Source organism: Corvus hawaiiensis, chromosome 12, assembly GCF_020740725.1.
Source record: "Corvus hawaiiensis isolate bCorHaw1 chromosome 12, bCorHaw1.pri.cur, whole genome shotgun sequence".
Classification (NCBI taxonomy): Eukaryota; Metazoa; Chordata; class Aves; order Passeriformes; family Corvidae; genus Corvus; species Corvus hawaiiensis.
In genome coordinates this window covers 7,832,769-7,848,278 of record NC_063224.1, presented here as the reverse complement: position 1 = coordinate 7,848,278, position 15,510 = coordinate 7,832,769, and the positions used below count along the sequence as shown (strand labels likewise).

At 46.0% G+C, this 15,510-nt stretch overlaps 1 long non-coding RNA gene across 1 annotated transcript; it reads right to left on the bottom strand.

Moving 5' to 3' along the window:
* Positions 1-358: 358 nt before the first annotated feature.
* LOC125332349 lies at positions 359-2,838 on the bottom strand. The gene is made up of 3 exons (XR_007206451.1): positions 2,802-2,838; positions 1,727-2,485; positions 359-475 (listed from the first exon to the last, which is right to left on the bottom strand). It is a non-coding gene; the product is annotated as an uncharacterized LOC125332349 (long non-coding RNA).
* Positions 2,839-15,510: the final 12,672 nt, after the last annotated feature.

Below are 15,510 nucleotides of genomic sequence, written 5' to 3'. Positions count from 1 at the left end.
TCTCCTCCCTCACCCCCAGCTCTTCTCTGCCAGCTGCGTCCTGCCAGGGCATTCTCCACCCCTCCCACCACCGGGGCACCACAGGCTGGGAGCAGCAGGCTCTCCCTCTGCTCCACCCAAGACACAGAACCGCCTGCAAGCCCAAGCACACGGCAGCTCTCTGCAAATGGACACCTCATGCCACTAAAACCACAGCCACACCTGAGCGCCCAGCACGATCCTCCAATGGTCAGCCCCAAGGACCACCCCAAATGCCACAGGCAGGCCTTCCCTCCAACCTCTCCAGGCTGAGGAAAAATGTGCTTAACCAGATCCACAACAGCTCGGCTGGCACTTGCAGCTTCTGGCATCACCTGGCAGCTCCATTTACAGTAGGAGGGCTCTCCTTGGCTCCTGGCTTCACAGCAAATCGGTCATCCCCAGCCTAGCAGGTCTAGTGCCTCTGCAGGGCACTTCCAAACGCCAACAGCTGGCTCTGTGATGAGAAGAAAGGGAGAGAAAGACTAGAAAACACAACAGTTGTAAGTGGAACACAGGGATGGGACAAACCCAGCCCGTGACATGCGTTTCAACCTGAGCCCACAGGAGCACCTGGCATGATTAGAGCAGCTACAAAGCACCAGGCTGTTTGAAAGCAGTGCTGTGAAAGGGGTAGCTTGTTTTATTTATCACTTGAGAAGCACCAAAGGAATAAGCTGCTGTCCTTGCTGTTGCCAGCCAGCTGGTGCAGCTCCCTGCAGCACACAGGGCTGTGCTGAGAGGTGCTGGGGCAGTCCGCAGGCACCAGCTCTGCTGGGCAAGGAACTTACTAACTGAAGCAGGCACCAAGAAAAAAAATCAAAGCCAAATGTGGCTTTTCTTGCACTGGGCAGTTGCCTTCACAGGTCCAATACAACCACACCACAGCCACAATTGCAGAGTTTGAATTCAAGCAAAATCCCAAAGCATTTGGCTGGGTTGCTTAAGGAGGGACTACTGGATTGCCTTTGGCTTAGCCAAATATTTGACTGCATTTGTATCCAAAAGTCTTTTGCTTAAAAGATTGGGAGTTTTGCTAAAAAACAGCCATGCAGAGGCTGTTCTGGGCTGGAACCTGAGCCAGGACTTTCTGATTTTTAAACAAGGCATCTGGTACATCCCCTAGAAGAGCCTCTGCTCTCTGCCCTGGAGGTACTGTCAGACTCTACAGCTTTTGTGTGATCAAGGTCTCCATGCTGACTCCCATCACATCACATATTAGCAGTGGGTGCAGAGGGACAGATTTTCATTTTCCACAAAGAAGTTGTCCAAGCTGAAGTATTAAACAAGCTCCTCAGGTTCTTCCTTTGAACCTCTTCCCATCCTTCACACATCCCAAGAACTACTGCGAATCAAAGAGGCAGCAACAAAACCAGCCCCAAACATCTCCTGAGATTCTCCTTAAGGGAAACATTCCCACTCATGAAAGACCAGCTTTGTAATAAACATACAGCCTCAAAAACAGAGGGGAAAACCCTTCAAAACATAAAGCAGAAGCAGAGTCACTCATGACATTGGAGTGGTTGATCAGAAAAGCTGGTCAAATGGGTCTGTGTAGCAAACACCAAGGGCCTGAGAGAGTAAACCTGTCCAGCCACTGTACCATTTAAAACAAGGGGGGGGTTTAGAAGACAGACAGTAGCCACATTAAAAAAAAAAAACCAAACCAAATCAATAAAGAAAGTATAAAAGGTTAAAAGATAGGCACCTGAGTGGGGGTAGGAACAGCCGGGTTTGCATCTTGGTGACCATCAGCACAAGCATCTCTGAGTTCCAAGGCCGAGCTGCAGGACAGATCCACCTGATTGGAGCTGTGAGCCTTACTGCAGAGTTTTGGTTTCCCATTATAGGAACAGCTCAAGAGGTTTGATTTGAGCAGCGTCTCTCTGCCAAGGATGAAAGCAAGGACCTGAGTACCCCATTTGTGACTTCCTCTCACATTGAAAAGTCTTCCTAGTGCACTCTGGCACCTGATCTCATTAAAAAGGAAGAGAGGGAACAGATGGAAACATAAAAAGAAACTGTCAGCTGCCAACCACTGATCCCATCCTGTCTCCATCTCTCTCCCCACTGCGGCAGGAGCACAACCAGCAGCTCTTGCAAGGACAAGGCCAGCAGGAGACAAGGAGGATTTCACGTGGGCAATAAACAGTAGGAATAGATGAAATCTTGGTAAATAAGAGCTCCTTTTGTCAGGAAAGGCAATACATGAGACCTATGCCATGTTCAGGAGCCCTCCTGTCCCTGCAAACAGCAAAGAGTGGTATGCTGGCTGAAACAGCCACCATGCCTGAAGCCTTTCCAGCATGCCTCCACCTGCAGGCACCAGCAAACCCAGGAGCAAAGTCCAGCAAAAGATGAGGTGGGACCCCCAGCAGGGCCTGTAGGAATCTCTCATTTCTCTCTCCCAGCCTGTAGTTCAGGTATTGAAGCATTCCAGGAAGCCTCAGCAGGCCCAGGGGATGTCCTGTAACCAAGAGCGTAAGAGAAGAGACACAGAGACATCACTCTTCCTTTCAAGGTGTTTGCTTCATGCTTGTCCCTGAGCATCCCTCCTTGGATGCCACCACAGAGACAGCTCTGCAGCTTTCCCTCTCAAAGCAGCACAGGGACTCCCAGGGCAAGCAGGCTACAGAGAAGAAACTTTCCCCAGTTTCTTACCCATCCCCAAACATTTTCCCCTTTCCCAGAGAGAAAAAAAACCCACACTTCCCCTCCCCGTCCCAGAGGCAGACATTAAGGTGGACCCAGGATGACACTGAAGGTCAAAAATTTGCACTCACCTAATTACAGCTCTGCCAGGTATCAAGCAAAGGGACTCGTTTCACAGGGGCTCAACTTTCTGTATTTATGCAGGAAAAGGTGAAGTCACAAAGGGAAGCAAAAAACTCTAATTCATCCCAGTGCTGGGAATGCTACAGGGAGGCTGATCTATCCTCTCTCTCTGTAATTAGCCTCTCTATTTTCTGAACACCCAGTGGTTTCAGCAACATATAACATCAACTTTTTTTGTAGAAAATGGTATCTTTCACCAGACTAACTTGATGGGAACAAAATGTATTACTGACAAACCTTATCTTGTCCGTATCCTTGAGCACAGCTGGCTGGATCAACATACCTTTAAAACAAGTGCCTGCAGCAGTCCTGAAAGGCAGAGAAAACAGCATCTCAGCCTTGTGGCAGAACTGTGATGCAGATGATACTGCACAGGAAAATTAAGGTGTAAGTTGATTATGCATCAGCTCTTCCCCAGCAACTACCTACAAGCAGGGTCTTGTCCCTCAGAAGGCACAAGGTGTCACACCCCACGTTTGCTGTGGGCTTAAATGCCCAGCATGTCTGCAGTCAGATTACAGCACCTGCCTCCTGCCCTAGCCACCCACCTAAAGACCTTGAAGAGAAATGGAAAGGCACTGACCATCCAGCTGGTGCCTTCAGCCCTCAGCATCCTCCATCACAAAAAAAAAAAAACCACAGGAGAGGGCAAGTAAAAATTGTACCCAGGCACCAGGAACCTCTAGAGGCGTCCATCAGCTGAACTGCTGAGACACAAATATCTACAGCCTCTCTTTAGCACAGCCTCAAGGCAGAGTCTTTGTTTTAACCCTCCCCAGCTGCTGCTCCCACCTTTTAAATCAGGAACTGGATGCTAATTTCTTCCAGACAAGTTCACAATAACTTGCTGGGCTGAACACAAAAAGATGGCTTCAGTTTAATTTTCCTATGACTACAACACAGAGGTTTCCAAACTTGTTTGGAAACTATTATTTTTTTCCTGGCTGGTGTCTCTAGCACTGAGAACTCCTTTTACAAATGGTATCTCCGCATAGAGACGTCTGGGATTAACCAAGCCAGATACATCAAACCTTCACAAGGAATAGCTGGGCTGCAAAGGGAGCTATGAATCCCTTTACGGAGCAGCCCCGGGAATTGGCCCGGCAGTGAGGCTGGTGGGGAAGCCAGTTTGTTTAATAACACTCCTCCAGGAGCAAAAGGAGCAACAGCTCTGCAGGTTGACTGGGGAAGGCTCCAGCTGCTAACGGAACACAGTTCCCTCCTCTGCTGCTCTGAGAGCCCTCCCTCCCCACACAGAGACAGCAGATCAGACAGCAAATTTCCCCTCAGACAGGACATTTGAGGCTGTAATGGCACCTTCAGTCCCTGGGCTTTGCTCCTCTCCACTGCTCAGCAAACTTTTCTGCCTCACTGGACACACTGGTCCCTGCATGCCCTCAGCTCGAGAGGGGACCCTGGGGAGGTCAGACCTGCCCCTCCACACTTTCAAGCTCACTGGGTTGCATCTCTGTGCAATCCTCAAACCTTGCACATAAGGTCAGCCTGTTTTTTCAGTCTCATTGGCAAACTGAGCTGAAAAGCAGCTGGGGAGGAACATTCACTTGGGAAAGCAGGATTTCTCCTTCCCAGCAAGTAGCATTTGCAGGGCAGCAGACAAACTGGCTGACATTTGCAGAGAGCTCTGAAGGCACATAACCCTCTGGAAATGTGCATCATCAGTCCTGCTATTCTTGGCCCACTAAGCTTGTTTGTCTCCCACAAAAGCTGTGAGAGCACAACTCTTGCACACATGCTGTCTCCCTGGGAACTAATCCTACCTCTGTCCTCCTTGACTTAAGTGTTCATTTGAGCCCACAGCAAAACTTCAAGGCCTAGGAACACCTGGCATGAAGCGAAAACAAAGGTCAGGTATCAAGCACAACCCCTCCTGGGGAAGTACACCCAACAAGAAATCCTCTCTCACTATGCTCATAATCCAGGTAAACAGCTGCTCTTGGAGACAGAAGCAATCCAAGGAACTTCCCAGCACAAAGTCCTGCCTGGTCCCTTGGCAGGGCATGGGCTGCTGCCAGCATGGGCTTCCTGCCTTCCCAAATGCTCCCCTTGAAATTGCCTCTTGCCCCAAGTCTATGTACAAGTCCATCTGGCAACTTCACAGCAACAGCAGTTGTTCTTCCAGTAAAATAAATTCATCTAGGAGAGAAAAGGCAGCTGGCATCTGCTCCCTGCCAGAGCCCACAGCAGACATTTCTACATGTTTTATAAGGCTCTTTTCTCTCTCTTTCACTCCACACAAAGCACACTGCACAGGTGATCAGTGGGATCAAGCATACAACCACCTAAATAAAGATTTAGGTGGAAGAGAATTTGGATGTCTCTGGTCCAACCTCTCCACACAAACCACACAATTTCCGAGTTAAAACAGATTGTGCAGGGAGGTACCCAGCAGTGTTAGGTGTCTCCCAGGATGGAGATTCCCCACCTCTCTGGCTCACAGAAGCCTTCACCTGCCTTTAAAGTCACCAGACACACATTTGTCAGCTACAAAATGGGCTCCAAAAGATACCATGTGCCATGATCCCATAGTCCCTGCTCTGTAAGTTAACCTCAGCATAAGCCTTCAAAGTCCTTGGCTCCCTGAAAAGAAGAAAAAGACTCCTATTGTGGGTGTTGTTTGTTTTGAAGCAGCCATGTGTTGAACCAAAATGCCAACTGCTTCATACCGTACAGCAGAAAGGCACCGAGGTTATCTGCCCTGCACATACGAGTGCCAGAAGATGGGTAACAGACCAAGAATCTCATGGAAATAAAAGCAACCTCTTTTAGCAACATTTATCTTTAGTCTTGCAAATGCAGTGAGATACCTACCTCTTCTTCATGGCCTCTTGCAGTCCAACAGCACCAGGCAGGCAATATCAGGGCCATGGCATCACCACCATCTATTTCACTGCCTGGGCAATCAGCTGAGTATAAACACAGCACATCAGAGATGGACACCCAGCCAGTTGATTATACAAACCGAAGGGATCAGCCAGGAAATAGTAAAAAGAGGCCTGAGTCACAAACAACATGACAGAGCATGTGGTAAATGGGCTGATGAAAAGGAAAAAAAGAAAAAGGTTCCTAAAGCACCTAAGCCACACCACAGAGGAAAGGTCAGAAAGCAGGGAACATTCCAGAGTCAGGCCAGCTGTAAATGAACCCAGCTCACGGCTCAGAAAAGCGGAGCTGTAACACATTCGGAGTGCCAAGATTTGCTCAGCTAATACATGCCAAACAGCAGCTCTATTTGTTTTCCACTGGATGAATAATCCTTTCTATCAGGATGCAATCAGGAGCCTAACTCCAATTTAGCTGGGACAGCCTTTCTTCTGATTAGGAACCTGGAAATCTCAGCTCAGCCACTCACAAGTTTCTTGCTTGCAGGGAGATTGTTTATAATAGCCCAGCAGATTAAATACAGCAAACATTCACTGCAAGAATCAAAGCAAAGCCAGAGGTACTGCTCTGCCTCTTTATACAGCTGCAGAGCATTTTAGTTGAGGGAACAGACCAAAGGATCATTCTTTCACTGATCCCCTGAAATTAAAATTATGCAACTGCTTTGCATCACTCATTGCCATCCAAATTGAAATGATTAAAGGTGTTCATTTCTCTCTGGAGTCAGGGCAAAATAATGAGGACTTGCCACCTCCACATGCCTGCACTTCAGACTTGTCCATACGTGACTTACACAACCATTGCAGTGACAGAGCTCAAAAACCAAAGTCTCTCCTAACACTTGATAACTGAAACTAGAGGGGTACAGCTCACAAAACAGTGGGGCCAAAAGCTGAAACAAACACATGGCCAGGATATGGGGAAAACAGGAAGGAATGCTGGAAACACCAGATTCCTAAAGCTAATGGCAGTATGGATGCTCCCTAAACAAAAAGCTCTATATGCTGCATTCTCATCGCACTATTACCGGGGGTTCTGAATGTTTAAGGCTGTCCTCTACCTTGCTAGGGGGGGGTCTGACTCCTACAGATATGCAGTAGACATTCTTAACTCACTCAGCCTTGGCAAAAAAAAAAAAAAAAAAAAAAAAAAGAAAAAAAAAAGAAAAAGAAAAAGAAAAAGAAAAAAAAGCTGTATCCTAATGAAAAAAAGCAGAAAAGCAGCCCAAAGCTGAACATGGGACCACTGTGGAAGTCACTGTCAGAAGTCAGGGCAGAAAACAAAGGTGTCCCTCCAATCTCCATCAAAAGGGGATGATTCCCAAGTGCCTCCTACCTCCTGGGTAGTAAATCAGTCATCTGCAGACCAACCAAGTCTTTGAGAAAGAGTCTGAAATCTCCACCGCTAACACCAGACAAACTCCAGATGTCATCAGGGCAGGGTTGGCTGAATTATCCCCACCCAGGGAATTAGCTAAATGCAGTTTAACTCATTTGCCTCCTCAGTCCAGAGCGCTTTTAAATCCCCCATATTGATCCAAGTTGCCAGAGGTGTTTCAACCCTTGAGACCTTAAGATGCTGAACACTGGTTGAGAAAGCAATTTTAAACACACGAATATTATTTTCTTTGGTGTTTATTTAAATAATGGCTGTGAATGAACCGCTCATCCATCTTTGCTACCAGCTCTTGCTAGGAGTAGGGTTCATTCAGCTCCATTTTGCATGAAATTCCTGCTTAAAATACTGAGCTGAATCAACAGATTCTGTCCTGGAGGAAAAGGTAGCTCTGCCCTGAACCGCAGTGCATCACACAGTCTGAATCTGGCTCCGCAAATTAAGGGCAAGAAGCAGGACAGAAACAGAACAATTAATAAATTGGCATAAACTGCTGGATTTTGATGGTATGGTATGCCCCTTCTAAAAGGGACATCCAAACCCACCTGGGCCAAAGGACTGTTCCTTCAAGTAGAAGTAATACAGTAATCCCTCTGTTCTTCTCCTGGTTCTGGTCACCAGAGAGCTGTCCATCAGCCCATGGCCAGGAAAGCTCAGATCCTAATTAAAGGCAACATTTAAATCCCAAAGCAATAGAGATTCATTAGCAGAACATAGCAAGCGACAAAAGTACAGAAGCTTTTGGTAACAATTCTTTGAATGGAAAACTAAAGTTTATAGGAATCACTGCTGAAAGGCTCTTAGGGGAGAGGGTTAAACATTGTCAATTGGGAGATTTAAGCATTGCCTGGGAAATGTCAAACGCTGTCGAGATATGACAAAGCTCTCTGTAGTGATGCCCTAGCAAAGGGCTCATCTCTGAGAATGCAGACTGATGGATCATCAGCCCTGCCAACAGAAAGCAGCTTATTAGCAATTGGTACAGAGAGTACAGCAAAATAAAAAAAAAACAGGTCACTTCACCAAGATATCCAGCATCTCTCTCCAGTACCTACAGCCACATCTGCAGCCCAGCCCTGCTGTCAGTTCTTCCAGGCTTCCAAACCTTGGCTTCCAGGGTGCTTCCAGGCACATCCAGTCAGTGCTTCCAGGCTTCCAGGAGCTGCTTTCCAGGAGCTGCACTCAAGCCACTTCAGGGAAAAAAGATTAAGATATTCCTTAACTTCATCAGCAGACTTCCAGGAATTTTCTCACCTCAGAGAAAATGAAATGAGAGGGACATTTTTATTCATTTGCTTCAAAGCAAAATAAAAGCAGCCACTGCAGCAATAAGACAGCTATCACTGGAGTAGAGCTCTTCAAAGCCCTGAAAGAAATAGCCTTGCCTCTAGCTTCCAGCTGCACTGAACTGCTTTACACCACCTTACACAAAACCCAAAATAAAATGCCTCCTACAAGTTATCAAAGAAACAGCATTAAAAGTGTTGTTGATGCCCATAGGATTAGGCATTAGCTTCTAAATTTCCCCATCCTTTGGTCTCCAGAGCAAATCTTCAGGTCCAACTCAACCCCAGCATTAGGCTGGTCTTCTGAAATAGTAATGAAAGCACCTTCAGCAAGATCAGACAGACCATGGAATCTTCCTTCCTTATTAGTTCAAGTCCTGCTGTCTCTGACCAGCTTGATTCCCACAACAGCTACTTGGCCTGTGGCAGCTGAACAGCCACAGAGCCTGAGCAGCAGATGAGGCAAAGCCTGGGGAAGAAAATCAGGTGTGAAAGACACTGACAAAGTGAGGAGCACTGGGATCTGAATGTCACACCATCCCTTCAGAATTGTCTCCATGTGGATCCAGAACTATAGAGGCTGGTGCTCCAAGAAAAAGCTGGTGCTTTCTCTGGCCTTGCTTGGCATGTCAATATTTAAGCAATAGATGCCTTTACATCACCTTCAAGACATCCTTTGAAGGGAAGGAAGGAGGGAAAGGGGGAGAGAGAGATGGGGTACAATACACCTTCCAAGAAAGATTAAAAAAATCGAGGTTTTGTGAAACCTAACCAGGTCCCGGACATTTTTGTATCTTTACAGATGTTACTATACAAGGAATGAAATAACATTAAAATCTATTTCACAGGGAGAAGAGAAAAGCTTTGGAGAAGAGCACAAAGGACAGTGCTGCAAACTCTTTCAAAGCCAGTGGAGCACATCTCCTCCTGGGGGTGGCCAGCTCTAATTGCCACATTGCTTCCCAGTAATGATAGGAGGAAAGGAGTCAGGACAGCTGCAGAAAATAAATTAGACTTCTCAGAGGAGAAAAAAGGAAGAGACAATAACTAAGATCTTTTTACCATGATATTTGTGACAAGAGCCATCAAAGCATGAGAGTCAGTGATGGACAGCTGGGGAGAACAGTCAGGATTCAACAAAACTGTTCAGACAGGATAAAATCAGAATGAAAATTAACATTCATCAAAAGTAGTAGCCTTTTGCTTTGCCCTAGAGGTACCACTGGGTCACAAGGTAAATATCTCATTCTGCTGCCCAGATGCAAACCAAACCCATTCTTTTCCTGAGGGCAACTGCCACAGCTCTGTAGGAGGGTAAGGATTGGACACCATTTCTTCTCTAGCTGGGAAAGAGAAGCTCCCTCCTGATCTGACAGGTTCACTTTGACAGGCATCAGAGTGGGCTGTCCTGCTCACAGTCAAGTGCGGTAGGATGGGCAATTGTTCATGGGCTTGTCAGAGCCACAGAGGAAGCAAAATCCAAAGCTCAGTCACCCTAACTTTCCTCTTCTGCTCTAGTTTCATAAAGGTAAGGTTTTGAAAATATCTCTGACTTACCTTCTGTGCCAATGATCCCATCTTCATCAGGGTTGGCTCTCTTTTCTTAAGTAAAAAGGAAAGGGCAGGGGAAGCCTGACTGAACAAATAGCTTCCCTTCTGTGGGGGCATTTGCTCAGCCCTCCACCAATGGGAGGCAAATTATCTTCTGGTGCAAGGGCAGGGAGTTCAGCACAACTCTGCCAGCAAAGAGCTTGGCCCAGGTCTCCCTTGTTGATTCCAGCTTTCTAACAAGCATTCCATTTTTAAGACAGGATCTTAAAAAAGGGGGCATCTGCACAGCTGAGAAGACACAGGATTCCACTCCCTCCTCCTGCTTTCCACAGCAGACCTAACACCCAGGAAAAAGAAGACTTGGGAGTCATCAGATGTAACGCCTCATTTATTCGTTACAGCTGCCCCTGTTCTTTCCCCCATATCATTATGGGCAAAATATATGGCAATTACAGTCCCCCCTGCAGGTGCATTTTCCACGAGGTTTCGAAGTGCAGCTCTGAAGCAGAGCTCCATCTAAGTAGAGCCAGCTTTGAGATCTGTATCCCAAAGCTCAGTGGGAAATGGGCACCTCTAATCCTTAACAAAACATCAAGCAAGCCACCTAGGACACCGTGCCCTGTGCTGTAGCAATTCCCTTCACCACATCAAAGGTGACAAAGTCATTTGACAAATTGCTCATTCTTCTTGCTTTACAGGACTCTTGTGTCACAGCACTGCCTCTGAAGCTTCCCATTTCCCCTACAGAGCAAGGTTACCCCAGCATTTAAACATCAGACAACAGGTTTACCTGACACTTTAGAGTCAGCTAAGGCACAGCTCAGGCCCTGCACAATTTATGGTGCTCCTGGAAGCTGGTGGCTTTAAAAAAATCCCTTCTCTGGGCACAGCCTTGTCTCAGCTGCCAGAGCCCCCACACAGTCCACTGGGTCTGAAGGCACATTTTTCATTGCCCTTCAAGTCCCAGAAGGCCAGGACTTGAAAGGGACACCCTAAGGACACAGTCAGAGCGACCCTGGCTGTAGTGAGGGAATAAAATAAGTCAGACAAAATGTAACACCTCTTCCAGTTAGTTTCCAGAAATCCTCAAACAACAGAGAATTATTCCACACAATAACTTCTGCAGCTTGAGGAGATGCAGCCATGTGTTTGAGGACATGTGCAACCAGTGTGTACGGGCTCATAGCTGGGTGCTCTGCATTCTTCTCACTTCATTGCTGTTGAGACATTTTGACTCTTCAGCCCTAACTTCTGGTTCTGCAATAATTCCCCAAATAGTCAAACTACAGTTTCAGGCATCCCATTACCTGAGGAGGATATGACCCTGGAAGTGTGACTGACCACAATTCAATCTTTCCTGTAAGAAACAATGGACAGAGGAATGTGTGCAGGCCTTCCAAAAATGCACACAACCTAAGCCCACAGGGACAGCAGATGTGGCATGGAAGATGGAAAGACAAGCAAGACCACTGGGGTTGTCAGCTGCCAATTCAACACCTGGTAATGACAAAAGTACTAAAGGAGATTCTGCTTTTAAAATACCAAGAACTAACTGCTTATTAGCCTGAAGTTGAGTGGAAAATCCATAATGCAAAATTAAACTTCATCATGTCCTGGTGACCCTGTCTGACCCACCTTCAAACACATCATCCTTCTGAAAGATCTCAGCTGCTTCACCTGCAAGACTGAACACTGGACAAATCTCCCACTGCCAGTGGTCCTGATGCCTTTTCCAATCCATTACATTTTCATCACCACCTTCCCCATGCCTGCTGCTCACCGAGGTCAATTAAGGATGAAGGATAGCAGGACAATGACAACAGTAACCAGAGTAGGGTATTAAATAGCTGACAGCAGAGCTCCAAAACAGAAGGGACAGACAGCGAGGTGTTACTGTACATAAGCTTTCACAATGCAGATGCAGTATAGACAGGACTATAATCTGCTCTCAGGCCTGGAAAACCCAATCCCCTCAGCAGCAGCCGTACTACCTACACCTGCAAATTTCCTTATCTAAGTCTTAAGGACAGAGGAGCTTCACTTTGATCCAGATCCAGCTCAGCTCTGAGCTGTGCTGCCATTTTGAGGTGTTCCCTATGCTGTGGGGCATTCTCAGCATCAAGGCACAAAACCCTAAACCAGAACATGCACACACAAGGTTGGGTACAAGCATCCTGATGTCCTATTCCAAAAAGAAGTTGCAGAGCAGGGAAGTCTGTCTTATCCTCCGAGAGCTTGCAATAAGCATTAACAATACGTGCACTACCACTTAAACTACTTCGAGGAATCCTTCCCACCCCCACTGTCTGGTTCACCAGGCACAAAATACCTGCTCTAGATCAACCCTTATTGTCTTCCTTCTCCCACACCGCCAGTTCCAGGCTGGACATTACCACTCGCCAGTCACGACTTGCTTTAAAAGTGGGTTTGTTTTGTGTGCTACATTCTATATTTGTTGCGGTACTTCGTGCTTTTAGGCTTGCGTTTCAAATTCTTCTTAGCAGTTACAGACACTAACAAAAAAAACCACAAAAGAGAATAAAAAGCTCTCCTAATTCTAACACAAACAGCCTGGGATTTCATGGAAAGTTCAATACTGAAAGGAAGTGAGGGAGATCTAAAAGACTGTTCTGCAGTTAAGAGTCCACAAGAATAACACAGCAGAACTGTGGAGAGTCCCATCAAAACCTGCAAAGTCCTACTTCATGCCTCGCTTTTCTTTCAACTCTCAGCTTCACATGAGGCTCAGAGTCCATCCACACATGTGTCACACCTCCCCAATAGCAGCTTTCAGACACATGGACCTCTTACACTTGGTTTGCCAGTCAGGCCCTATTTCAGCACCTCGCTCTGCTCTAGTCAGGGTCAAAAATTAGCATTTTCATTTGTCCACGCTCATAAGCCAAGACTGTACTGCAGAGGCCTAGGGAGGCTTCTTGGTACAGAAACAGCTCCTTTGGAATTAATGCATCTTGCATCAACAGAAGCAAAGTCTTAATATTTCAGCAGGAACCAAGATTTCATGTGTTGGCCCTATTCCAAAAACTTGGGCTACTTACATCACATGCACTAGATTAAAATAAAGCAGCATTATGGTTTAGTTAATTTTTTCTGCTCCATATATCTCTACAGGCATAAGAAACAGGCTTCTGAATTTGAAATGGAGCCTGAAGTTTCTGCAGAGCTTCACTTCCCAAAAAACAAATATTTACATCCACTAGCACCAGCTGCCTCTTTTCTTTTTTCCTCCATTTAATTTCCAGATGCATTGTTGGTACATCTGCTCTATTAATTAAAACTGATTTACACAAGACAAAACAAAATCATTATTACAAGCCTTCAGTGCAAATGAGTGATGTCTAAAATTGCACTGACATCTTCCAAAATTCCCATGTCCCATTTTTGCACCTTTGCTGCTTGAAAAGTGTTTTGCTCTATTCAAGTCCATTGGGCATTCCTATAGCTAAAACCAAAAGATAGTTCAGCCTAACCTGACTCTCCTGACTTGCTCTTAGCTCCTGCCATGAATGATTAACACAGTGAGGACTGAGGGGAAGGCCGGTGGTGTTTGGCTGTATATTTTCATGACCTAACCATTTTTCAGACTCATCTTTAGGAGAGCAAGGAGTGGTGACGTAGTTTGGTTTCTGGCCTTAGCTGACCTTACTTAGGAAGGTACAACCCAACACATGCCTGCTGAAGCAGCTCTGAGGAGCAAAGAGCTTCACCACAGTGATCCCCACAGCCACAGGTGTTCTCTTCCTCAGAGTGTTACTGGCCTCAGTCAGGTTTGCCTGTTGTCAGTAACCCAGTGGCAGCTTCAGGTCAGGAGGGCTCCTTAGAAATCCTTGCCTTTCATTATCACACTCTCTGAAAGGTGGAATCTTCCAGACACCGCTCAGAAGGGCTTGAGCTGGGAAGGGGAAGAGAAGAGCACACAGCGCAATTTCAATTTATGCTCCCTCTGGAAAAGATAATACCCCCTCTGCCAACTACAAAGAAGGTTCTGTCCGTGTTTTTCCCCTGCTCCTCCTATGTCCGCACGCTTTCCTGACGCCCTGCTAGCTGTATCAACAAAATCTTGCCCTCACAGTCTCTGTAGGACACATCAGCCACAGAGTCCATCTCATTCCCCATATTTTGATTCCATCTTCAATTTAATCTCTGCTGTGAAAAGCCACAGAAGTGGAGTCCTTAAAACTCATCTACCTTCAAGGGAAAAAGTAAATATACAAGTTGGCTCCAAGAACAGATGGTGTCTAAAAGAAATTATGATAATTAAGCTTCAGAGTTGTAGATTTCCAAGGGACTATTCCACTCTAGCACCAGACCTCTAGGCCAGTGCAGCAGTTAAAAGTTTCACCACACTTTATTAATTGCTAATTACTGCTTCATTACTTCCACTCATGCTCCTGAGACTGCTGCTGTCACTGTTTCCTTCAGGGGTCACTTCAAAACTGTAGAGGGTGATGTGATGAGTAAGGTCAGTTACTGAAACATAAATAGGTCTTCTCAGCTGCTATGTGTGCTCAGCCCCAAACCAGTTCTGAGGCCTGTTACACTCAGTAAGCACAGTTTGTCATCAGGATCGTACAAGAGGACTCAGAATTTGTCCAATTTACAATTGCACATTTGTAAATTTATACAGTTTACACTTGTAACTTCTGTTCTGGCTCCCTTTTGGCAAACCCCACTGTCCCAACATCTAGCCTAAGGAGCAGTGGCTGTCCTGTCTGTCCCCTCTGTAACCCAGTGAGGAACTAGTCAGAGTGAATTTTACATCTGAGTTTAATCCATTTCCTACTCAAACTCTTCCTCCCAAAAAGTTTGAGCAAATTCAGTCAGAGTCTGGTCTTGAGTTTTCACACACAGAGCAGTGATACTGCTGGGAATTGAAAGTTGGACAATATCCAGAGCTTTGAACAGGTTTCCAAGTCTGAAAACAGTTTTCAAGCACAGAACTTTCACAAAGCTAGTCACGTAATTAAGAGCCAAACCACTTACATGAATATAAATTTATGGGCTAATACTACCTGGTTTCGTAATGGAAACAAAGTTAATTTGGGTTTTATTCAGTGCCAGTGTTATTAACCATGCATCTTAGGCATAACTGAACTTCTCCATAAATCTAAATTTCGTTAACACCCTGAAATCAATTACTTTGTGATTTATAGCTAAGACCATAGTGCTGACAATTATTAAACACCAGCCTACTCTGGTATTTCCACACAAAGTGCAAGCTCACTCCAGGTGAGGACCAGCCTCTCCTGTATTCCCAAAGAGCAAAAGTAATTTTTTTAACTAGCTTTCTGTTAATTCCCAATACATTAGCTGGGGCCAGGTCCCTTCCAGGTCCCTACACTCAATGCCAGTTCTAAGAGCTGCTAGGTGTTTTTCAGGTGTGACAAGCCTCTGCTGCCATTTCCACCAGCCAGGAATCCTACAGCCATCCCAGCCCTAGGTGCACTAATCCCAAACACATCCTGCGCTACTGATCTACTCCATGAAGGGCTCTACATGCTGT